The following is a 26,202-nucleotide window of genomic DNA, read 5'->3' as shown; positions in this document are numbered from 1 at the left end:
CAAATCAGTCCCTGATCGAGTTATATCTTCCAAATTCATCTTCTTTAATTTCCGAAACATGGAATTAAATCTTCAATTCCATAAATATTCAAATCGAATATTTATTCTTTTAATTTAAGAATTCTCGGAATTTAATTCTCAAAATCCGCATATTCTCAAATTAAATATTTTCAGCTCGGAAATTAAATCTATCATTTTCAAAACTTCTCAAATCAATATTAGCCCATAATATGGAATTTAAGTCTCAAATCCCATAATTAATAATTTAATATTTTCGGGCCTTACAATTCCTCCTCTCTAAGAAATGATTTCGTCCTCGAAATCGTAGTCAAGCCAAATATCAAGTCTGATAGACTGAATGATTATCTGAAGTTATTTTCATTTCAATCATTCAACTCTAATGTATTCAGTTGTACTCTAAGTACTTAATATAACTCTCTCAGTATTCCTCTTGTCTGATTCAAGTACACAGAAGGAATCTATCAATATTTCCTTACTTTAGATACGTGAAACAATTCAGATTCATTGTATCAAGCTGAAAAGAATAAATCTTTCCCATCGTCAATTCCATCTGATATCTTATTCAATGAAGTTCGATATTCAACTTCATATTCTGAATCTATAAATGAAATTCTGCTTTTTCTCTACTCTGAATTGAATGATGTTTCAAGAATAACTTTGTCGCTTAACTAATCTGTTTCAGCTTCCAAAGTTATATCTATCATTCAATTACTAATTCTGGTTCTTCTTTTCCGTTTTCATTTCATACAGATTCATCGTAAAATTCGTTGTGTATCTCGAATCAACTCCGATCGGATATCGACAAATCATGTCTGATCTGATGTCATATACCTCGGTAATATCATTACAACACAAGAAATCGGAGTTCTTTTCATCATATTATCATATCATTATCTCAAAATCGGCTCAATAGCTATTACAGGAATTATAATCCTCAAGTGGCAACATATCAAATCAAATAATACCGAATCAGGTATTGAATTTCTGAGAATATCCTCAGTATTTGGAAAATCGACTCAGATAATCCATCAATCCAATTCAACTCTCAGAATATCAGTCAATCAATCGATGCCACATTCTGTCAAATAAATCTAAAGTCTTAATTCGGACAATAGATTTTAATCATTTCTGTACTTTCATCATATCTCTATCTTCTTCACGGATCTGAATAGATAGCTGTTCGTCACATCTCATACAGAGTATTCTACCAAATTCTGATTAGTCTATTCGGACTATCAATTAATCAGAGTATAATATGTTATAGTCACAGATTTCAAAGTATTCAGAACTGTGGATAATCGGTATCATATCAGATAAAAATTCATTCTCACAAATTCGATTCATCATCTCTGACTATTCTTCCCATTCAAGGATAATATATTGTACCTTTTCCTCAAAAAGTACTCAAAATCTTCGGATCTTCTGTATTAAAATTAATAGTAAACCCAATGTTTCAATCTGAAACATTATTTCCTGGCTTACTGTTCATTTTGCAATGAATCTAATCACAATTCAATGATTTGTTCATACAGACAGATCATCGTATACAGTAATGTTCATCAGTCTGTTCATAACTACCACATGTTTACCTCATCTATACTGTTTCATCACGGTAGTTGTTACAAAATATTCTTTCAAATTATAATCTTGGTTCAATGTTTGGAGTTTCAAGACTAACATTGAACTCATCTGATCAACGATTTTCAACTTCATCAGAAATTCTCTGTACGTTTAACTTCACAAACGTACTAATTCTGTTACTTCTATTTGCTTTATCAAAAGATAAAACAATTATCAAATGAATATTGATTTCATTGTTATGCAATTCTTCAAATTCGGATATCTCTTTTCGGAAATATCAGGCATAATCAAATAATCAATCATAATAGAATTCATTCATTCGTATCTGAGGCTTCAATTCATATCTCAATCTAGCATTCTGTACTGAATTCTAATCACTTCAGTTTACTTTCTGTGTTGTTTTAATTTTCTGAACAATTCTGCCTTACTTCCAATCGAAAAAATCATTCTGATTGGTGTTATATTCATCTGAATATTCAAACCAGAATACACAAAAATCTGAAATCAATTCATCGGATGCCTATTCCATTCCTTATTCCTATCTCCAAATACCGACAATTCATATCATCTAACCCAAAAATCATGGATCATATTCAAATTCTCATATCAGTTACGAGCCATTATATTAAAATACGCTGAAATATCATCAAAGGATCAATAATTCTCAAAATCAAAAGAAATAAATCAAGATTGAGAAAATCCCTCAATCAAGGTCATCCAAAATCAAATCTTCTGGATAACAAACTCTGCAAAGTGAAAACAACTCACTTGCATCACATAACTCAGAATGAGTAAATCAACACAGGCTCTAAACGAAAGCAATGTGCCATGAGAGCCAATCAATATTCAATCATTCAAGAATTATATCTCCAGTTGATGTAATCGATTCAGCATAATCAAAGAAAAGACTCATCTGTAACCAATTGTCATATCATCATTTATCTTCTAAACCTCAAGATTAATATTCAATTCATAATCTCATCAAGTCGGTAATTCATAAATTCTTCAATTATTCAATTCAATATTGAATTCCAGTTCACAACTTAAACTAAAGTCAAAAAATCTTACTGAAATATATCTGTAATCTCTATTCATTGGCATACCTATCAATGCTGATTTAGATCTTGAACATATTTCGTGCATCGAATATACTGATTTTGGAATATTTCTGTACTCAAACAGTATATATCAAACCAAAATCACAGAATCTTAATTCGAGATTCTATATCATATCATCATATTCATACGCACACTATGTTCTTGTTGATCTAATTTTATCGCTTCTGATCATCATTCTGATTGGGTAAATCACAAAATCCAGTGATTCAATAATCTGCAACTATCACTAATCAGTACTTAGGTAAATTCTCTCATGAACAATATCATGTTCAGTTTCAGTTCATCGAAGCAATAGTTCTATTCTTCAGTTCAATTCACAAAATCTCTTTTATGATACAGAGGTAATCATATAATAAGTTTTCCGCTATCATATATCTATTGCACCAATAATAACCAGGTCAAAACAAAATAAATCTGTTACCTGAAATTTCATTCTCAGGTGCAATTTCATTCTGATCCTCTGTATACTTTTGCTATTTATTCATTGAATAAATTTTAGCACATCTGTCTGACTTGTCCTTACACTGTTTGTTCAGATATCCTCTTCCACAAAAAGTGTAATAATTTCTAATATACTCTGCATTCAGAATCAGACTAATTCATCTCGATTCGCTAGAATTAGAGATTTCTTCTCATATCATTCACCTCATATCTGTTCTAAAATAAAAATTGTAGATAAAGTTGTGAGTATCTCACAGACTCTTTCATGTCTACAATTTCATTTTCCTAATTCATCATTCAACTTCTATTTTTCTAGACAGGTCTATGTCTTTAAACAAAATGTTTCAGTCGTCAACATTTATCAGACATAATCTGCGGATTCAAGCCATTAAATAATTCACTCAATTTTGAGCTTTTCATCATCTACAATTCAAAGAATTGTAATAGACTTGAAAATTCTAATAAGGCATTCCTCAAATTCAAAAGATTCAACTTCTACAGGGTATATTTTTTCTTTCTCATCATTTCTATCTGTTGTGGCAAAGAACTATAAACAAAATTCTGTTCTAAGCACTTACCAACAATCAACATACCTCTGCCTTCTTATCATTTCTTTATCAAAATTCACCAGCTGGTTGCTAGGTTTCGAAGTTGGTATTCAATCAATCTGATCCGATATTCATCTGAATCTTTCCGGTATTTGAACAACTAGTCAAGTTCTTCAAGCCAACTGTTACCTACAACATCATCTATTCATTTGCTGATATTCTGTTCTGTTCAATCAGAGATACTTCATTCAGCTGAGCAATACCGTTATGTTTTGTTCAATCTAACCATAACATTCTGTTCAGTCTGGCCATACCAGTCTGTCAGTCTAGGGTGCTTACGTCACCCAAAGAACACTGTTCTATTCAATTATGGGTGCTTACATCACCCGGGAAAAATCTTATAACAATACGGTAAAAATTTCAAAAATTTACAAATCAGTAAATCAGGCAATTTGAATTTCAAATATAGATCATGCTCACATGAAATTTATCAAATCATCGAATCATCAAATTAAGTAATGCATAATCATGCAATACAATACATGCATGTGACTCAATCTACCCCGCTCAGCTTCTATCTCAGTCCAAGAACTTACGCTCTGATACCACCTGTTGTGACGACCCGAGTTCTAATCTCTCATTTAATCAAATGTCCAATATTAGACAAGAAACAATGTCTAAACAAAAGAGTAAAAAAAAAATTTTTATTTTAAAATGGATTGCCCTGCGCACGCGCGGGCATCACCCCTCGCGCGCGCGCCGGCCAATGAGACCGAGGTCTCAAGAGCTGGCTCGCGCGTGCGCGAGTACTTGCTCGCCCGTGCGCCAGCCACTGCACCAGAAAAAAAATGCTCAGCTGCTGTCAAAAATAGTTCTTCAAGTATTTCCATCCAAGATCAACTCAAACAAGGATTTATTCATGATCTAATCCATAGCAACATCGAACATGCATTCTAACATGATATACAATGGATACCATTAGATCATAATAAGCCTTACAATCATAATAATCAAGACTTTCCAAAATATGCAAGACACAATGCTATATAACAAGATCAAGATACTTCATGGTGTTTTAAGGATTTACATCAAATCTCAAATCCTATAAACATCAACAAGACAACAACTAGATCATTTACAAGTCTTGGTACAAGTATCTAAATCATGCTCATGTTTAGAATTCAACTCTACAACATGGCAACTCACTCAACCATCTAACTCGGATCATCACGCTATATCTCTTCAACCCTTATTCTTCAAGATTGCCTTTGTTCTGCTCCATTTCCTCCTATTGCCATGACACATACAACATAACAATAGCCGGATAACTCCGGTGAGAAATATATTTCCCAGTAAAAGCAACTAAACATGCATATCAAACATATATCAAGATCATGATATAAAAGTAAATACAATGCAGGTTTTCAAAACAAGGTTCATTTTATCATTCTTCGGTTGGGATCCCGAGAAGTAGATATCATAACTAATCCACCGACTCTCCCGCTTGAGGTGGGGTTACTTATCTTTCTTCTCTAGACTTTGAAGCAATCATATATGCAAATCAGACGCTAGGCTAAAACAACCACCCAGGCCATACATATACGATTCCTCAAATCGTCTATTCGAACGTTTCCGTTCATTTCAAAATCAAGGAATAAGTCTTCAAGATGAATGCAACATATATCATCATCAAGGCATTCATTATATCAAGAACTTATTCAACAACTCAAAGTAAAGCACATAAGAGCAATTAAGCAAACAAGTATGTGATTTAGGGGAACTCAATACAAACCATCTCGAGTTGTATTCCCAATCAAATAGTAGTCTACTTTTACCTTCGTATTTCGTTTGTTCTGAATGCTTCAACTCTGAACATAATCATCAAAACAGATATATCAAACTTCGATCAATTCTATCATATCAGAATTGTATCAAAATATCAATACATCTTCAATCCATTCATTTCCAAACCTTCACTTCTTCTTCCTTCAACGAAGTCCCGTTCTCGAGTCAATAAGACTTCACAATAATCTGAAATTGAAGAATAAAGATGCTACAACATCAGCAACATTTCAATGAACATCTCGATTCAATTATCAGCTATCAAAACATCCATCTATTATCAAACAACTTATCCAAAACCGTAAGCAAACTTCCTCGGTTCAAAATTCGATCTCTTGAGTTGATTGAGCTCATAACATGTTTGAAATGTAAAGATTATCTTCTAACAAAATCAGTATATGATCTTCATATCATTGGCTCAATCATAGACTATCAACAACGGTTTCAAAACATCAATCGACGGCATAACGACTGAAAATCGGTAACCGACGAAATATCGACTTCGAATTCAATCTCATATCAGCATATGTGATCATAAACCAGACAAATAACCACATACCAGCAGCTAAAATTTCGATAATACATGCTGGAGAATCCATACGATTCATTCAAAACTAAATCTTCAATCCGGTTTCGAATATAAACAATACAACACGTCAAGAACAAGATCATATGCTCATGTACTGATCTCTGCCAATTTCGTTCTACAAAACATAATTAAAGTACTCAGAAACTTACATAAATTCGAAGTACTCATCGCAAGGATTCCAAAACATCTTTCGGAATTGAAATCGGACGCACGAATCAAAAGTTACGGCAATTCGAAACCGCAACATCAAAAGGAAAGGGAAGAAACTCGGCTCCCTGTTCGAACCTTTGCTCTAAATTCTGAATGTGCTCCTGTTCATCCACGTGAAATTGCTGAATAATCTGATTAAATTCGGATAGCTATTGCATAAATTGCAATTTAGTCCCTGAAGTCTTCAGTAATTGTAATTTAGTCCTCGGCCGTCGTTTTAATTCAATTTCAATCCAAAATAATTTAAGAATATTAGAATTTAAATCAAAACTCTAAATATTCCCAAATTAAATATACTCGGATTAAAATAAATTAAATTCGGATTAATTAAATAATCCCGACCGTTTGCACTTCAGCCCTTCAAATGTCAGTATGTGCAAATCAGTCCCTGATCGAGTTATATCTTCCAAATTCATCTTCTTTAATTTCCGAAACATGGAATTAAATCTTCAATTCCATAAATATTCAAATCGAATATTTATTCTTTTAATTTAAGAATTCTCGGAATTTAATTCTCAAAATCCGCATATTCTCAAATTAAATATTTTCAGCTCGGAAATTAAATCTATCATTTTCAAAACTTCTCAAATCAATATTAGCCCATAATATGGAATTTAAGTCTCAAATCCCATAATTAATAATTTAATATTTTCGGGCCTTACATTTTCAACAAACTAGCCACAGTCCGGTTGCAAAAATACGTTCCTCTATCACTTATAATGGCTCGTGGAATCTCGAACCTAGAGAAAATGTTATGCTTGATAAACTCTGCAACCACTTTTGAATCGTCAATACGGGTGGCCTTAGCTTCCACCCATTTTAAAACATAGTCCACAAAAAGTTATATATAAATAAATCCAAAGGAAATAGGAAAATGCCCCATGAAATCGATGCCCCACACATAAAAAATTTTGCAAACTTAAATGGGTTGCTGAGGAATCTCCTTTCGCTGGGATATATTACATATCTTTTGACATTGAGCGCACGACTTATAGAAAAAGTAAGCATCTCGATATATGGACGACCAAAAAAATCCACAGTCTAACACCTTCTTTGCCGTTCTTTTCACGCCAAAGTGACCTCCACAAGCGTACGAATGACAAAACGTGAGGATAGGGATTACCTCGCCTTCAGATTTACATCTTCTTATAACTTGATCAGCGCAATGTTTCTATTGGTAAGGGTCATCCCACACGTAGTACTTAGCATCACTTATAATTTTATCTTTTTGTGCCTTGGAAAAACAAGAGGAAAACCCATTAGTAACTAAGTAATTTACGATATGTGCGTACCAGGGTAATACTGTGCTTGCTGAAAATAGTTGCTCGTCAGGAAATTCTTCTTGCAAGCACAGCTCCTCATCAATGTAAACCAGATGGCTAAAGTGATCAGTCATTCTATTTTATGTTCCCCTCTTATCCTTGATTTCCACATCAAATTTTCTTAGGAGCAATATCCATCTTATTAACCTTGGCTTGGCCTCTTTTTTCGCCATTAGAAACCGAAGAGCTGCATGATCAGAATAAACAATAACTTTAGCGCCAATTAAATAAGATATGAATTTTTCTAAAGCAAAAACTACAACTAAAAGCTCCTTCTCAGTGGTGGAATAATTCCGTTGGGAATCGTTCAGAATGTGCGAGGTGTAGTATATGGCATGCGATGCTTTTCCAACTCTTTGTCCCAATACCGCTCCTACCGCATAGTCACTGGCATCACACATGATTTCTAACGGTTTTCTCCAGTCAGGTGGTTGGATGATAGGTGCCGTAGTCAATGAGTCTTTAAGTTTGTCAAAAGAAGTTTTGCACAATTCATCAAACTCAAAAGAGACATCTTTTTGCAACAGCTTGCACTTGGGGGATGCGATCTTGGCGAAGTCCTGAATATATCTCCTATAAAAACCTGCATGGCCAAAAAAAGAGCGCACTTCCCGCACACAAGTGGGATAAGGTAAAAACTGAAGGATATCAATTTTTGCTTTATCTGCCTCAATTCCCTTAGACGAGACGACATGACCTAAAACTATACCTTGACCAACCATAAAATGACATTTTTTAGAATGTAAGACCAAATTGGTTTCGACAATCGCTTAAGGACAAGAGTAAGATTAGACAAGCATTTCTCAAACGTATCACCATAGACGGTAAAATCGTCCATGAATACCTCTAATATGTGATAAATAAAGTCAGAGAAAATACAAACCATACACCGTTGGAATGTGGCTGGTGCGTTGTGCTACAACTTAAATTGTAATTCACCCAAGTGTAGGTTGTCTGCAAGTAATATACTCGTGAGTACGAGATCGATCCACGGAGAGGATGCTGTAAGTTTAATTTTAGCAATGATATATTATAGATGGAAATATTATTATAAAACTTCAAACACACAAATTATAAAATTGTCAAGGCTTCAAAGGTTCATTATTGGTTTATTTAAGATTGCTTAACAAAAATAAATAAAAAAAAATCTTTTCTATTTTTATTTTGTTTTACTAATTGATCTTTATTTGAAGGTATAATTTGGATGATTTATTGTTATCTATTTACATCAAATACTTGGTACCTTAAATGTGGCTACCTTGATTTGTTGTCTAATATGATACAATAAATACTACAATAATTATATACTATAAATATATGTATCAATTTATAATAAAGTCATATATATTATTTAGACAATAGCGTGGCTCTGCCGTTTGCTCTAAATAATATATTGTGATTTGAACTAACATTTGCTTTCTCGCAACTAACATTTACTTTTTCGCAACTAACATTTAATTTTCCGTAACTAACATTTATATTGCCGCAAGTAACATTTAATTTCCGCAACTAACATAAAAAAATCATATATTTTTTTTAGACAATAGCGTGGCTCTGCCGGTTGTTCTAAATAATATATTGTGATTTGATCTAATATTTACTTTTATGTCAATTTATATTTATGCATTTATATATATATTATGGGTACCATGTATTAAATATCGGTTAATCTGATATTAATATAGTGGGAACTATATTATATGATATACGTGTTTAATTATTTAATTGTTCTGTTATGTTTATTAAAAGAATATACAAAATATAAACAATCTTACTTGACCAACAGTGAAACCTTTTCACTTTGACATAAAAGAATTTAGCTTGCCATTAACATAAGACTCAAGAGTAAGGATAAAAGAAATTTCATAATTAAACTTGAAGAAATATGCAGACTCAAACTCTTATTCTTACACACACAATATTTATTTTACAAGTGAGGAATTTCTCTACACTTTTGCACACTTCAAAGCTTATACAACACATCTATTTATAGGCCAAATGAGAGCAAGAGTCCAAGATTCATTAAATGTGGAATAGTAAAGTTGGTGGGTGTTTGTCTCCTTGAATGTCAATACCATGACCCAACTTTAATTGGCATGGTTGATGTCTTAGACCACCGATTCAGCCTTTTCATTCAACATAGAACACATAGGAAATTTTGTGTAGATGTGTTTGAACATATAATTCACCACTTTTGGATAAAAGGTGAAATAGGTATGATATTTGTACTACAAGCTGGTCATAGTAAAAGTAAATCTGTCTCCTTTTTTATTTTTGATCATTTTGATCATCTTAATTAGGTTTTTGGAATTTTTTGTCTTCTACAAAGTTGAAGATCCCTCTTTTGTGATTCTATAGGATTTGAGATTACTCTAATATGATCTCTGTAGCTTGAGTAATTTTTTTTTATCAAACCTCCGCAAACCGTAAAATACAACATTTTTAGTAAAACATTTAAATATAAACACATAATACTAAAATAATACAACTTCATAATTTTAATGAAACTTTAATTTTAAAACACAACTTTTAACATATAAATAATTAAAAATTTTAAGTTTCATCACACCCCCAAACCGGTTTATTACTAGTTACTTAGTAATAAAATATCATAAAATCACAAGTTAGATTTTTATTCCTTATTACATATATTCAAATTTGCGAACTAGAAAATTTTAAAACACACTTGTGAGGAGATCATATATTTATTTATAAATCTTATTATCAACCAATATATTAATATATAATTGGATGGGGTATACATATATATTTCACACAATATCAAAATATTAAATATATATATAATTTTTTATATAAATATTTTCTAAAAATTTTGAGAATAATATAATCAAAATGATAATAGAAATCATTTTCATAACATGTATAATATCAGGAATATTAATGTAAAAGTCTCAACTCCATATTCTCTCGGGTTAAAGTATTTCATATATAGTTGTTTTTCACTCATGGAGTTGGAAGAAAATTATACACTCATTGAAAATAGCTAATATGTAAAGCAGACAATCAAATAACCTAATATTGAAAATAAGATAGGATAATTTACAAAGAATAAACCCATTTTGTTTTTTTTTTCTATTTTTTTATGTTGTTGTTGGCTGCAAAATTATTTTTACATAACCAAATACCTCCAATAAACTTTGAAAAGTAACATTTTTTTTTTCAAATTTTATTTATTTGTTTATTTTTTATGAGGTAAATCCATTACATTGATAATTATAGTAGAGATATTAATACTCTATATCTTTACAGTCAAACTTCAAACAACTTTGCAGCCAATTTTTATATGCACAATTTTTTTTTGTTTTTTTGTTTTTTTTTCAAAATAGGTTTAATCTAGTAATCAACCATTTATTAATAATAAATAAAAGCTTATAAGTTGTTTTTTCAATTCTCACCTCTCACTCACAAAATTTATGTGAGTATATATTGCTCTTTTACAAATTAATTCCTTCAATTATACATGTTATTATTCATTCAATCAATATCACTTTAACTATATACTCATAAAAGTTTTAAAAAATATGTTATTTGAAAACACACAATTATATATTATTTATAACTTATATCCCATCAATTATATAGTTTCTATTAAATTGATAAAAAGAAGAATAAACAAACATCTATACAAAAAGACTTCATTTTCTTAGTAGTTTGCAATTTAAATATATACGAAATATTAAAATATAATCTATTGTGATAATATGATAAATAAAAATTAATGAGTGTCAGGAGTTTTTGACTCCTTACTCTGCCATTGAAAAAGAAAAAATAAATACTATTATAGAAATATTTTTTTTTATTTTTAAAATTTTAATTTTTTTAAAAGATAAACCCTCCCCCAAACCTGAATATGACATTGTTTTTAATTTTTAAGAAAAATAAAGAGTACATGATGAAAGAGATATCACCTGTAATTTATTGAAGAAGAGGAACAAACACAAACTATTTTGTGACATGTTGAATCAATGATCCAATTTCCTTTTTTTACTGGTTGGTTGAGACCAATTGATCTTTGTTATAGCCGAATCAGGTTGATGAAAAAAATCTTGGAGATTATCAATTAATTGGTCTTCATTCAAAGCAGAAATGAGCATCCTTCGTAAATTTTGTGAAATGAAATTCTGTTCCACAGCTACATCAAGAAAAGTCAACAAACCATCATAATAGTTATTGATATTCAACAAGACAACAGATTTATTATGAATATTAAGTTGTGCCCAAGAAACAACATGAAAAATTTCTTTTAAAGTACCAAAACCACCTGGTAAGGCAATAAAAGCATCAGAATTATCTATCATTTTAGTTATTATCTCGTACATTGATGAAACTTTCAACTCTTCCCCAACCGTAGCACCTCTAATATTTTCTTCAGCTAAAGCTGTAGGAATAATACCCAAAACCTGACTACCTCCAAGATGAACTTCTGTTGAAATAGATCCCATTAACCCAATATTGCCTCCTCCGTATACCAAGTGAATTTTTCTCTCTGCTAACTTTTTTCCAAGATTAATTGCTCCATCAACAAATATTTCATTCTTTCCAGTATTAAAACCACAAAAGACACAAATATTTTCCAATTTTTGTAAAGAAGATCCTGCCATTTTTTTTCTTTTCTTAATTTCTCTCTCACACTCTTTTTTTTTCAATATTTAAAGAAAATTCAAGCATGCATTTATAAAAAAAAAATGTACGAAAAGTCAAAATATGAATAGTAGAACACATACACACATAAAAAGTAAAATATATATGACCGGCAAATTCGGTATTTACTAGCAAGTGCACTAGGTCAAGTAATATAAAACTGAAGAGAGAGTCCAAGTATCAATCCCACAGGGACTGCAGTCAATTTTCAAGAATTAATTATTTAGCTTAATCTAGACAAAATCATAAAATGCAATTTGATTTAAATAAAATAAGAATTTAAAAATAAAAACTGTTTAAAAAATAAAAATTAAAATAACTGAAGATAAAAATAATTAAAACAAAGACAACCAAGACACACATAGGTACCGAACAAATCATATAACATGTAGTCGGTTTAGGACTCAGATTTAATCTTAATTCACGGGAATTTTCCTAATTTGTTCAAATGACTATTTCTAGAATAATCAAACCTATTCAATTATTGACGAACTAATCTTTCGTAATTCTAATCAAATTTGAATGCATTAAATATTTATGAAAATTCAGTTTACACCCAAACCGCACACTGAAATCGAATTCTATTTCTAGTCGGTTTTACAATTTGTTAATTATCAAAGTGATCAAAATCAATACCTACTCTGTCGACTTGGAATCGATTAACATGCAAGCAAACAGTTGATCAGACTATTCACAAGACAAATATAAATATGACAATCAATAAAATAAAATCAACTCTGAAAAATCCCAAACAAACATCCAAGTTTTCTACATGAATTTGTTCGGCCCAATCACGCCGTCTTGGTTGAAAATAAACTACTCAATAATTGAAACTAAAATTAAAAAATAAAATAAAGAAAGAAGAATAAAAGAAAAGAAAAATCTTCTCTCCCAAGCCTTGTAGCCGCCTCTCTTGCGTTGTCTGCGCTCTGGAACTTCCCAACCCTCAAAAATATGTTATATCTTGTATATATATGGTCCGGAACGCCTACCAGTTAATTTCCTCTCAAAACAAGGATTTTTTGGAAAACATATGAACCCGAAACACGCGCGAACGCGCGAAATAGGTCTCGCGTGCGCGCAACACATAAAAACAGAGGTCTGGAAATCCGACTCACGCGCCACGCAGTACAAAACTTTTGCTGCGACCGATGATTTTCAAAAATTCATATCTCAAGATCTAGCCGTCGGATCAAGCTGATATTTGGACAGCAGCTTCAAAACATCTTGAACTATAATCTGAACAGTGACGATCTGATTTGGAACTCTCTAAAATTAAATATTATTTTTCGAACAAAGCTTCTCCGCAATTCACACTTCAAAAATACATTTTCCTACAAAATAAACCCGAGGAGTGAAATACACACATGCACTAAAACATATGAAAACACTTAAAAATAATATAAATGCACACAAAATAGACATAAAACTATCACAAAATAATGCATACAAAATGCACTTATCAACACCCCCATACTTAACTCTTGCTCGCCCTCGAGCAAGACATGCAAAAACAACATGCAAACAAAAACATATGTGAGGACGAATCATGAATGTGCACAACCTCCATGAAGTTCAATCACAAAACAAAATCACACACGCTCTCAACTTTTCATAAAACACCTTTGATTTAACGTGAACGTGTGTGTGTGAACTCTCATTCCAGTTTCATACAACTTAGACCGAATTCGTTTCAAAACTGCTTAGGGACCTATAACAAATTAGTGCAAGTTTCACTCTTCAAGTGCCCATTCCTTCCAACGACTTCTAGACTAAACCCACCTCCCTTGAGATAATGAATTACACACCTCCGGATTTTGCACCCGGTATTGCTTTAGCCCCAATAATTAACCGCTGACTTAGCTATAACTGGCTAGGATACGAAAAATATTTGTCTTTTTTTTTAATCCCCTCGTCTATAGCCCATATGGAGCATCAACCCCATTTTACCCGAAAACTTAGTTATGGAACAATGATTAGGATTTCAATCATTGTCCAAGCCACGATGGAGATGTAAAAAAAAAAAATTTCTAGGTGCGCCCAAGATCATAAGTGTAAACTAGATCCTCATCAAAATTCATAGAACACAATCAAGATCCACAAACCACCTATTGCCGTGCAATGGTCAAACAGACAGAAACTTCATCAAATTTATCGTTACACTCCACTGGTCTAACACAAGTGCTTATAAATATTCACGGTTCAACCTATAGTTTCTCATGTCAAGTCAAGAGCAAATTTTTTCAAAAATCCAATTTTTTCAAATAAACTTCATCATCATTGGCTATTATGACTCATCCTACTCATGCAAGACAAAACAAACAACAAAAAAAATAGACTAGATGCAAACAAACACAAAACATGACAGATGCAACACAAACATAACAAACAATGCAATAAACTAGTCTACCCCCATACTTATCCAAAGCATTGCCCTCAATGCTTTAGAACAATGAACATTATGCATAACAAACACACAAATGCAAAGACGAACAAAAAACACAATGAGAACAAAAATAACACTCCCTTGGTTTTCGATTCATCCTCTTCCTTCTTGACAGTATCAGCTGGGACAGCAGCAACAAACTGTGTATATCGGCAGGCTCGACAAACTGGAATGGGAAAGAAGTAAAAATTAAATAAAAAAAACAAAAACCAAAAATAAAATAAAAAACAAGGGAAAGAACACTGGGTTGCCTCCCAGTCAGCGCTAAATTTATAGTCTAATGCCCGACTATGCATAAGCAACCATCAAAGAGCGGCTGCCGCCCATAGTAAGAATCATACGACTCTACGTATGGGTCTTTATTTTCTTCGCCCTAAAGCTTGACATGATATATACTTTGTAAGCTCGTCTGTCCAACAACACTTGGTCTGAAATTTTTCGTTTGGAATGAAACTCCGAATCTAGGCTGAAGCTCATAGAGGATGGAATATGCTGGAGGTGGATCAATGGCAAGAAAGAATCTTCTAACGGTGTACATGAAACAACCATTGACGAGGAAAAATATGTAGCCTTGTATGTTTCTTCCTCCTCCATTGTCACTTCCTCAAAAATTATTTCCTCATGCTTTGGCTCAATTACTTCACGCTCTTGGCAGATCTCAGAAACTGGTTCTCTATGAAGCGCAATCTGTTCATCCAAAAGACTCAAAAATTTGATGCGGCTTTCGAAGAACTGGTTTGTCTCTTCCTGCCTTTTCACAAAATTCTCCAAATGAGCCACATGATCCTCAGAACGCCCTATACACTCTTCTTGATGCTCAGGTGGTTGGTTCGCAAAATTTTTAGAGTTGATATTTGGAGGATATTGGTGACTCCAACCCTGCATTGAAGGATCACAATGCCAATGGTAGTCGAAATCTGCCATATCATTTAACAAGTGCATCGCACTGTTTTCATCTCTGTTGAAAAAGTGACTGCCAGTTGCAAAAGCTCCATCATCTACCCAACGTCTTGTTATCTCATCTAAACCACCATAAAAAATCTGAGTTAGGGTGTAGCTCGAAAACTGATGACATCGAAAATTTTTCGTCAATTCATTGAATCTCCCCCAAACAACATAGAATGACTCTGAGTATTGTTGGCCAAATCTTGTGAATACCCGTTGATGATCCATCTCCAAGTACCTCACAAGCAAAAGAGAATAAAATTAAAATTAAAAATAACGAAAAGAATGAAAAGATAGAAGGGGAAAAAAAATCTAGTCTCAAGTAAATAATCTATCCTAATATTAACTAAACAGTCCCCGGCAACGGCGCCAAAAACTTGACCGGCAAAATCGGTATTTACTAGCAAGTACACTAGGTTAAGTAATATTAAAGTGGACAGAGAGTCCAAGTATCGATCCCACAAGGACTGTATTCAATTCTCAAGAATTAATTTTTTAGCTTAATCTAGACAAAATCATAAAAAACAATTTGATTTAAATAAAATAAGAATTTTAAAAAAAAAACTGCTTAAGAAATAAAAATTAAAATAACTAAAGATAAAAATAATTAAAACAAAGACAACCAAGACACACGTAGGTACCGAACAAATCATATAACATGTAGTCGATTCAGGACTCAGATTTAATCTTAATTCACAGGAATTTTCCTAATTTATTCAAATGACTATTTCTAGAACAATCAAACCTATTCAAATATTGATGAACTAATCTTTCGTAATTCTAATCAAATTTGAATGCATTAAATATTTATGAAAATTCAGTTTACACCCAAACCGCACACTAAAACCGAATTCTATTTCTAGTCAGTTTTACAATTTGTTAATTATCAGAGTGATCAAAATCAATACCTACTCTGTCAACTTGGAATCGATTAACATGTAAGCAAAAAGTTGATCAGACTATTCACAAGACAAATATAAATCTGACAATCAATAAAATAAAATCAACTCTGAAAAATCCCAAACAAACATCCAAGTTTTCTACATGAATTTGTTCAGCCCAATCACGCCGTTTTGGTTGAAAATAAACAACTCAATAATTGAAACTAGAATTAAAAAATAAAATAAAGAAAGAAGAATAAAAGAAAAGAGAAATCTTCACTCCCAAGCCTTGTAGCCGCCTCTCTTGCGTTGTCTACGCACTGGAACTTCCCAACCCTCAAAAATATGTTATATCTTGTATATATATGGTCCGGAACGCCTACCAGTTACTTTCCTCTCAAAACAAGGATTTTTTGGAACACGTATGACCTCGGAACACGCGCGCGCGTGGAATAGGTCTCGCATGCGCGCAGCACATAAAAACAGAGGTCTGGAACTCCGACTTGCGCGCACGCAGTACAAAAATTCTACTGCAAGCGACGATTTTCAAAAATTCATATCTCAAGATCTAGCCGTCGGATCAAGCTCAAATTTGGACAGCAGCTTCAAAAATCTTGAACTTTATTCTGAACGATGAAGATCGGATTTGGATCTCTGTAAAATTAAATTTGATTTTTCGAACAAAGCTGCTCTGCAATTCACATTTCAAAAATACATTTTCCTACAAAATCAACTCGATGAGTGAAATACACACACATGCACTAAAACACATGAAAACACTTAAAAATAATATAAATGCATACAAAATAGACATAAAACTATCACGAAATAATGCATACAAAATGCACTTATCAATATACGTTACCATCGGGGGTAGTACCATCTATCTCTTCTCGTTGGAGTTGAAATACCCAATTCTTCTGATAGATGACATACGGGATCCACATTAAATGCAAGACAATCTATATAATGATCCCTCTCATAAAAAAACTTTGTCCAAAGTTTAAGAAGTTCATTTTGCACGTATCCACTGGAATGCGTCTCAAGAGACAATAGAAGTGGATCCAATGGTTCTTTACTCAGCCCATTCCTAATGAATAATATTTTATCTTCTCTGTTTGCGGATGTCATTCCAACATTCCTACAATGTCCGTGACAAGTCCACCTTGCACATTTGTAACATCCACCTATATTTTTAGCTCTACGTTTTTTAGCGTAAGTACTTTTTCCAAATCCAGGCATTTGTTTAATAATGATCTTACTTGCTTCCCCATCAAGTCGAACCTTTGCTTCAATAATAAAGCGAATATCATCAGGAATATTATACGATATAAGTAAACGTAATCTTTTGCATCTAGCTTTATAAATATTTTTCAACTTATTATCAGCTATACCACGAAATTATTTACGAAGATTAAAAATACAAACATCCATAGTAATATATATATATATATATATTCAATTATTTTGGGAAATTAAAATAAAACCGACTAAAAGTAGTCACAGAGTACCGTTATCCGGCACTTAACCGGGAAGTGAACTCAATTCTGCAAAAATAAAATGAAAATATAAGTAACAACTAATTTGGATCGTATAAATGCATAAACTCATCATTAAGAATTTTATTTTCTAAAAATGGTTTAAGTCTTTGCCCATTAACTTTAAACACATTATTATTTTTTGGATTTTCAACATCAACAACACCATGACGATAGACAAATTTAACAATAAATGGTCCAAACCATCGTGATCTAAGTTTTCCTGAAAACAAATGCAAGCGAGAATTATAAAGTAAAACTTTTTGTCCGATTTCAAAAGATTTCCTCATAATATTTTTATCATGAAAGGCTTTTGTTTTATCTTTATAAATCTTTGAATTTTCATATGCATCATTTTTTAATTCTTCTAGTTCATTTAATTGCAATTTTCTTAATTTAGATGCATCATCTAAATTAGTATTAAATGCTTTATTTGCCCAATAAGCTTTATGTTCAATTTCAACAGGTAGATGACAATGCTTTCCAAAAACTAATCTATATGGTGACATCCCTAATGATGTTTTAAATGCAGTTCTATATGGCTATAATGCATCACTTAATCTTAAAGACCAATCTTTTTGATTTGGATTGACTGTTTTTTCAAAAATTTGTTTTATTTCTTTATTTGCAAGTTCAACCTGACCATTTGTTTGAGGGTGATATGGAGTAAAAACTTTATGTGAATACCATATTCTCTTAACAACGAAGAAAATGAATTATTTATAAAATGACTTCCCCCATCACTGATTATAGCTCTAGGTATTATAAATCGACTAAAAATATTTTCTTTCAAAAATTTTATCACAACTTTATGATCATTAGTTCTACATGCAATTGCTTCAATACATTTTGAAACATAATCGACAACCACTAAAATATAAGTGAATCCAAAAGATAATGGAAATGGACCCATAAAATCTATTTCCCAACTGTCAAATATTTCAATAATCATGATTGGATTTAAAGGCATCATGTTTCGTTTTTAAATTGAACCCATTTTCTGACAATTTTCACAAAATTTGCAAAATGAATGTGTATCTTTGAATAAAGAAGGCCAATAAAATCCACATTGAAAGATTTTTGCAGCTGTTTTCTTTGACGAAAAATGACCTCCACATGCCTCGGAATGACAAAATTTAATGACACTACTTACCTCATTGTCGGGTATGCATCGTCGAAAAATTTGATCAGGACAATACTTAAACAAATAAGGATCATCCCAATAAAATTTTTTGACCTCTTTCAAGAATTTATTTTTATCTTGTGAACTCCAATGAGAAGACATTTTATTTGTCACAAGAAAATTTACAATATTAGCAAACCAAGGTATAGTAGTAGCATAAAATAGTTGATCATCCGGAAAATTTTTTTTTATTGGTATTTTGTTTTGAGATGGTTTAGAAATTATTATTGATAAATGATCAGCTACCACATTTTCTTTTCCTTTTTTATCTTTTATTACAAGATCAAATTCTTGTAACAACAAAATCCATCTTATTAATCTCGGCTTAGCATCTTGTTTATTTGATAAATATTTAATGGCAAAATGATCAATATAAACAATAGTAGTAGAACCAATTAAATAGGATCGAAATTTATCTAATGCAAACACTACTGAAAGTAATTCCTTTTTAGTTGTTGAATAATTGATTTGAGCACTATTTAAGGTTCTACTAGCATAGTCGATCACATAAGGTTTACCTTTTTTTATTTGTCCTAACACGACTCCTACAACATAATCACTTGCATCACACATTAATTCAAATGGTAAAGACCAATCAGGAGGTTGTAAAATAGGTGATATAGTTAAAAGATTAGTTATCTTTTAAAAGAAGTTTCACATTCTTGAGTCCATTCAAATTGTGCATCTTTTGTTAAAGTATTTGAAATTGGTTTCGATATTATGCTAAATTTTTTTATAAATCTTCTATAAAATCCTGCATGACCCAAAAATGATCAAATTTCTTTGATCGTGTTTGGTGATGGTAAATTAGCAATAACATCAACCTTAGCTTTATCAACTTCAATTTCTTTTTCAGATATCACATGCCCTAACACAATTCCGGATTTAACCATGTAGTGACATTTTTCCCAATTTAAAACTTGATTTTTTTTCTTCACATATTTTTAAAACTTCTTCCAAATTTTTAAGACAGTTTTCAAATGAGTTTCCAAAAACAGTTATATCATCCATAAAAACTTCCAAAAATTCTTCAATCATATCACTCAAAATACTTAGCATGCATCATTGAAAAGTAGCAGAAGCATTACATAAACCAAATGACATTCTTTTAAAAGCAAAAGTTTCGAATGGACAAGTGAAAGTAGTTTTTTCTTGATCTTCTAATGATATTGGTATTTGATATTACCCCGAATACCCATCAAAAAAATAATAATAAGGATTACCTGCCACTTTCTCTAAAATTTGATCTAAAAATGGTACCAGAAAGTGATCTTTTCTAGTTGCATCATTTAATTTTCTATAATCAATGCACATATGCCAACTAGATGGAATCCTAGCTTGTAATAATTCTTCCTTTTCATTTTTTATAACAGTGATGCCTGATTTTTTTGGTACTACTTGTGTTGGACTTACCTATTTACTATCCGAGATTGGATAAATAATTCCTGCATCTAATAGTTTTAAAACTTCATTTTTAACAACTTCTTTCATGTGTTGATTTAATTTTCTTTGTGGTTGTTGATATGTTTTAGCATTTTCTTCCAAGTGAATTCTATGTGTGCAGATTAAAGGATTTATACTTTTTATATCTTGCAAAGTCCATCCAATTGCATTTTTGTGTTTTTTAAGTAATGTTATTAAATCTTCTTATTATTTTGGTAAGAGGATAGAAGATATTACAATAGGATATGTTTGATTTTCTTCAAGAAAAGCATATTTTTGTTCTTTTGGCAAATGTTTTAATTCAAGTTTTGGATGATCATCTTCTTTTACTTCTTCAAGTTCATTAATTTCTTCAAATAACTTTGATTTAAAAACATTTTTTGAATTAAAACTTTCCACTAAACAAACTTCAAATTGTTGATTTAAGTTTTCTTGGTGTATATTATCTTCCACAATTTTTTCTATTGCATTATCATCTTTATCTTCATTAATAATTGGTTGTTTACATAAGTTGAACACATTAAGTTTTAAAGTCATATTTCCAAAATACAATTTCATTATTCCATTTCGACAATTAATTAAAGCATTTGAAGTTGCTAGAAATGGACATCCTAATATTACTGGAATTTCATTATGCACTTCTATTGGTTGTGTATCCAAGACAATAAAATCCACATGATATATGAATTTATCGACTTGAACTAACACATCTTCTACAATACCTCTAGGTATTTTTATTGACCTATCGGCTAGTAAAAGAGTAACAGATGTAGGTTTTAAATCTTTCAACTTAAGTTTTTCATAAACTGAATAAGGAAGTAAATTCACACTCGCTCCCAAATCTAACAAGGCTTTTTTAATTTTACTTTTTCCAATAAAAATGAAATTGTTGGACAACCAAGATCTTTATATTTCAAAGCAGAATTATTTTGAATAATAGAACTTACTTGTTCAGTTAAGAATGCTTTCTTCTTTACATGCAATTGTCTTTTCACAGTACATAAATCTTTTAAAAACTTTGCATAATAAAGTACTTGTTTAATAGCATCTAATAATGAAATATTTATTTTTACTTGTTTAAAAAATTCATAAATATCAGAATCATTTTTTTGTTTTTTATTATTTACTAATGCATGAGGAAAAGGAAGAGGTTTATTTGACTCGCTCATTATTTCAGATAATTTATCATCAACTTTCTTATTTTTAGGACCCAAAGCATCATATTTCTCAAAAGTATCAAGATTTTCATCCTTACTCTTTGAGTTTGACTGATCTTTGTTTTCATCACTATATGGATCATTAAATATTTTACCACTTCTAAGAGTAATAATAACTTTTACTTGATCAAATTTATCTTGATTTTGATTTTTAGGATTAGGTTGTGGTTGAGATGGAAATTTTCCTTTTTCATGAATATTAAGTGCAGATGCAAATTTTGCAAGAGTTTCTTTCAAATCATTCATAGATTGAATGTTTTGAATATTGATAGACTCTTGCTTTAGAATGTATGCATGAATTTCATCTTCAAAATTTTTTCTTGGAGGTGGGATATAAGGAATATAACCTTGATGATTTTGGTTATTTTGAAAAGGTTGTTGTGAAGGCTGTGCATTATTATCGTTTCTCCAACTAAAATTAGGATGATTTCTCCAACCAGGATTATATGTTTGTGAAAAAGGATCTAATGTTGGTTTTTTAAAATTTTTAACATAATTGGCCTGTTCATGGAGACATTCTTTAAATGAAGTAAAAGTTGGACAATTTTTTGTAAGATGATCATGTGTCACATATATGACAAACAATTTTTGAACACTTTTTAATTGATCACTCTTTTTTATTTCTAATGACTCGATTTTTCTTGCTAAAGATGCAAGTTTAGCTTGAATATCTACATCATTTTTATGATGATAAATACCAACCCCATTTGTTGAATTATTGGTTTTACTTGGAGGTTCAATTGAGCCTATATTATCCCAATTTTGAGCATTTTCTGCTAATGACTCCAAATATTCCATAGCCTCATTTAGGTTTTTATCTTCAAAAGTTCCATTACACATGAATTCTATCATTTGCCTATCTTTAGGTATTAAACCTTCATAAAAGTGAGAAACTATCCTTCATATTTCAAAACCATGATGTGGGCATGTATTAAGTAACTCTTTATATCTATCCCAACATTGATAAAATGTTTCTCCTTGTTTTTGAGAAAAAGTTGTAATTTGTCTTTTAAAAGAGTTTGTTCTATGGGAAGGGAATTTTTTTTAAAGAAATTGTTGTTGCATTTCTTCCCACGATCTTATTGAACTTGATCTCAAATTTTGCAACCATGTTTTAACTTTATCTTTTAAAGAAAAAGAGAATCTTAAATCGAACAATATCCATGCCACAATTTTGATCATTATAAGTGTTGCAAACCTCCTCAAATTCCCTAAATGCAAATATGGATTTTCAGAATCTAGGCCATGAAAATTTGGTAAAAGTTGAATGATTTGAGGTTTAAAATTGAAATTAGATGCATCAGGAAGAAAAACTAAACAAGATGGTGTACTAGTTCTTATTGGATTCATATGTTGCCTAAGTGTTCTTGGTTGTTCATGTTATTGATTATTATTATTATCATCTTGATTATTAGAATTATCCTCCATGTTTAAAATATTTTTAAATACTCGAACAAGTCTACCACTTTGTTTACGACTCCAAACAATCATACAATTAAAAACAACATACTATTTACGTAAATAACATAAATAACAAAAATTAAACTTAATTTATACCTCCCCGACGACGGCGCCAAAAACTTGCTACAACTTAAATTGTAATTCACCCAAGTGTAGGTTGTCTGCAAGCAATATACTTGTGAGTACGAGATAGATCCACGGAGAGGATGCTGTAAGTTTAATTTTAGCAATGATATATTATAGATGGAAATATTATTATAAAACTTCAAATACACAAATTGTAAAATTTTCAAGGCTTCAAATGTTCATTGTTGGTTTATTTAAGATTGCTTAACAAAAATAAATAAAAGAAACTAAAATAAGAATAAACATAAAAGAACAATTAAATATTTAAACAAGTATATCATATAATATAGTTTCCACTATATTAATATCAGATTAACCGATATTTAATACATGGTACCCATAATATATATATAAATGCATAAATATAAATTGACATAAAAGTAAATATTAGATCAAATCACAATATATTATTTAGAACAACCGACAAAGCCACACTATTGTCTAAATAAAATATATGATTTTTTTATGTTAGTTGCGGAAATATAAATTTTAGTTATGGAAAAAGAAAATGTTAGTTGCGAGAAAGTAAATGTTAGTTGTGAGAAAGTAAATGTTAGTTCAAATCACAATATATTAGTTAGAACAACCGGCAGAGCCACACTATTGTCTAAATAATATATATGACTTTATTATAAATTGATACATATATTTATAGTATATAATTATTGTAGTATTTATTGTATCATATCAGACATCAAATCAAAGTAGCCACATTTAAAGTATCAAGTATTTGATGTAAATAGATAACAATAAATCATCCAAATTATACCTACAAATAAAGATCAATTAGTAAAACAAAATAAAAAAAGGAAAGAATATACAAAATATAAACAATCTTACTTGACCAACAATGAAACTTTTTCACCTTGACATAAAAGGATTTAGCTTGCCATGAACATAAGACTCAAGAGTAAGGATAAAATAAATTTCATACTTAAACTTGGAGAAATATGCATACTCAAACTCTTATTCTTACACACACAATATTTATTTTACAAGTGAGGAATTTCTCTACACTTTTGCACACTTAAAAGCTTATACAACACATCTATTTATAGGCTAAATGAGAGCAAGAGTCCAAGACTCATTAAATGTGAAATAGTAAAGTTGGTGGGTGCTTGTCTCCTTGAATGTAAATACCATGACCCAACTTTAATTGTCATCTTTGATGCCTTAGACCACCGATTCAGCATTTCCATTCAACATAAAACACGTAGGAAATTTTGTTTAGATGTGTTTGGACATATAATTCACCTTTTTTGGGTAAAAGATGAAATAGTTATGATATTTTTACTACAAGCTGGTCATAGTAAAAGTAAATCTGTCTCCTTTTTGATATTTGATCATTTTGATCATCTTAATGAGGTTTTTGGAATTTCTTGTCTTCTACAAAGTTGAAGATGCCTCTTTTGTGATTTTATAGGATTTAAGATTACTCCAATATGACCTTTGTATCTTGAGTAATTTTATTTTTATCAAATCTGCGCAAATCATAAAATACAACATTTTTAGTAAAAAAATTTAAATATAAACACATGACACTAAAATAATACAACTTCATAATTTTAATGAAACTTTAATTTTGAAACACAAATTTTAACATATAAATAATTACGAATTTTAAGTTTCATCATGTTGCAGAGTCCAAAGGGCATACGTCGATAAGCAAAGGTAACGAACGGGCAAGTGAATGTCGTCTTCTTCTGATCCTCCAGTGTAATTGCAATATGAAAATAGCCAGAATATCCATCAAAAAATCAATAGTAAGAATGACACGCTAATATTTCAATCATTTGATCAATAAAAGGCAAAGGAAAATGATTCTTTCGGGTTCCAACATATAACTTTCTATAGTCTATACAAACCCTCCACCCATTTTGAATACGGGTGGGAACCAATTCCTCATCTTTGTTTTTAACCACGGTGATTATGGTTTTCTTGGGAACCACATGGATAGGGCTAACCCACTGGGTGTCAGAAATTATATAAATTACTCCAACTTCAAGGAGTTTGAGAATTTTGGCCTTCACCACCTCCATCATAGGTGGGTTCAATTTTCTTTGCGGCTGATGCGAGGGGCTTGCTCCTTCTTCCATCAGAATCCTATGCATGCATGTAGAAGGGATGATTCCCTTGATATCTGCAATGGTCCATCCTATAGCAGTTTTGTGTTCCCTTAAAACCTTGACGAGTTGCTCCTCTTGTTCGACTTCTAAACTGCTAGAGATGATAACTGGCAATATTTTTCCTTCTCCAAGGAAAACATATTTGAGATGTTTGGGCAACGTTTTCAGCTCAATGACTGGTTCCTGCAAAACAGATGGAAGAAGCCGAGTATTAGGAGTTGGTAAGGAGATATATGAAAAATTACCTGATTGAGGTAACTCAGCGGCACGGTTCAGAATTTTCACAATCTCTTTCACTTCTTCATTGAAACAAATTCCCTGGTTGTCATTGTGAACGAGTGCTATAATAGCCACCTCTAGCTCGTCTTTCCCTGCAAGCTCAAAACACTCTTGTGCCAAGTAATCCACAATATCAACAAAATATACACAATCATCACTATTAGGAAATTTCATGGCATCATAAATATTAAATTTAACGACCTCACCATCAAATTCCATAGT

The 26,202-nt window shown here is 31.3% G+C and overlaps 1 non-coding gene across 1 annotated transcript; it reads left to right on the top strand.

Annotated features, from left to right (window-relative positions):
* Positions 1 to 22,898: 22,898 nt before the first annotated feature.
* Positions 22,899 to 23,009, top strand: LOC140885832 (small nucleolar RNA R71). The gene has a single exon (XR_012151246.1). It is a non-coding gene; the product is annotated as a small nucleolar RNA R71 (small nucleolar RNA).
* The last annotated feature ends 3,193 nt before the right edge of the window (positions 23,010 to 26,202 follow it).

This window comes from Henckelia pumila, chromosome 2 (assembly GCF_033568475.1).
Source record: "Henckelia pumila isolate YLH828 chromosome 2, ASM3356847v2, whole genome shotgun sequence".
NCBI classification, from domain to species: domain Eukaryota; kingdom Viridiplantae; phylum Streptophyta; class Magnoliopsida; order Lamiales; family Gesneriaceae; genus Henckelia; species Henckelia pumila.
Note: the sequence above shows the minus strand (reverse complement) of the source record. Positions and strands in the feature narration are given on the sequence as shown.